The sequence below is a fragment of the Acyrthosiphon pisum genome, unplaced genomic scaffold, assembly GCF_005508785.2.
Source record: "Acyrthosiphon pisum isolate AL4f unplaced genomic scaffold, pea_aphid_22Mar2018_4r6ur Scaffold_20682;HRSCAF=21825, whole genome shotgun sequence".
In the NCBI taxonomy this organism is placed as follows: Eukaryota; Metazoa; Arthropoda; class Insecta; order Hemiptera; family Aphididae; genus Acyrthosiphon; species Acyrthosiphon pisum.
The window spans coordinates 13,876-15,806 of record NW_021770068.1 but is presented as its reverse complement, the minus strand read 5'-3'; positions in this window follow the sequence as shown (position 1 = coordinate 15,806).

Below are 1,931 nucleotides of genomic sequence, written 5' to 3'. Positions count from 1 at the left end.
ATTAAATAAATAGTTAGGTATATTTTACTTTTAAAGCAATGTCTAAGATATAAATTGTTGATATTTTTATTATACTTCAACAATTATTTGAAAATATATCAGTAAGTGTATAACATTGATTTATATATTATAAGGTGCTGACCACAATAATACCTCAATATTGGAGAAAGATGAACATGAACAAGAAATTAATTCCAAACCTAGTACTTTTAGCAGTAACTGCAATACAAGTCTAGATTTAGATGTCATTGTCCAAGATAAAGGTAATACACAATTTCATAAGTCCCTACTTCGTGCAGTGAACATACATGTTTTTAAATAATACACACATTTTAATTTTAATTATGAATTATTGTGGTTTCAATTTATTTTAGTCTTATATATTTCTTATATTAGATAATATTATATAGTTATGTCATTCAAACACTTCAGAAACCATTAAACATGGCATTAATTTTGAACCCATTACTTCTATATTAAGTCTTAGCAGTTTAAGCACTAAAGATTTAAATATTGCCAAGCAAGTTCAAAGTAGGTAAATTTAATTTTTCTAAAAGAGTTATATTTTACTATTATTACTTAAATACTAAAACCAAATTGTTTGTTAAATAGTTGTTAAATTTGCAATCATAATGTGTTTATAACATTGTATAATCTATTATTTTTGAAATTGGTTTATGTTGAACCAAATCAGTTAAATAAATAATAATATTAATATTGCTTATAAGGCTAAAAATATGATACCAATTTTTTGCATTAAAATTTGATTACTTGTATTATTAATTTAGGTTTGAACAACGAAATTGAACCAAGTTCTACACTATGTGTTATAAACAAAAATAATAATGATATTGGAATTGGAATTCAATTTGAAGAACAAGGATTTAAGAATTTTAAAAAACCAATTCCACTACACATTAATCATTTTTTTAGTGTACATCCTATTCAACCTTCAGACAATGCAACTATTCTTCCATTTGATTCTAAAAAAGTTTTTTTTAAAAATAATAATATGAATAGGATTTGGTGTACTTATGATGTTCAAGAAAATAAATTATACTGTTCAGTTTGTTTGGCATTCACTACTGAAATGAATACATTTACTAGAGGTTTAAATGATTGGAGACATGTACATCAACGTATAAAAGAACATGAAAACAGTAAAAATCATAATTTTTGTTCAGAAGCTTACTTTTTACATTTTCAAAAAAAAGATATTGGAAACTTATTGTTCGTCAATCAAAATCGTTTACAAAGAGAAGAAGTAAAAAAATGTCGTCAAGTACTTGACCGCATTATAAATGTAATAAAATTAATCGGAAAATGTGGTCTTAGTATAAGAGGGAAAAGAAATGAAGCTGCTTATCTGCTGAATAACGAGTCTGTGGATCATGGTAATTTTCTTGAACTCATAATTTTGCTCAGCAAATATGATGTTGTCTTAAATGAACATTTAAATTCAGTTATAAAGAAAAGTGAAAAACAACATAATTGTAATTCCAAAGGTCGTGGTAATTTAGTAACTTTTCTTAGTCATTATACTACAGATAATATTATCAATATAATTTCTAATTTGATTAAATCAACAATATCAAAAAAAATAAAAGAAGCAAATATGTTCTCAGTGTTATTAGATACAACACAGGATATATCAGTCATGGATCAATGTTCCATCTTTATAAGATATGTAGTAGATGGAATGATACATGAAAGGTTAATATCTGTTAAATCATGCACTGATTCAACTGGTAAAGGTATGATGAACCTTTTAAAGACACAGTGGATACGGTTGGCTTAGATATTACACATTGCATTGGAAACGCAACAGATGGTGCTGCTAACATGAGAGGTGCATACAATGGATTTACTTCTTGGCTTAGTGAAGAAGCACCAGGTCAAGTACATGTTTGGTGCTACAGTCATGTACTTAA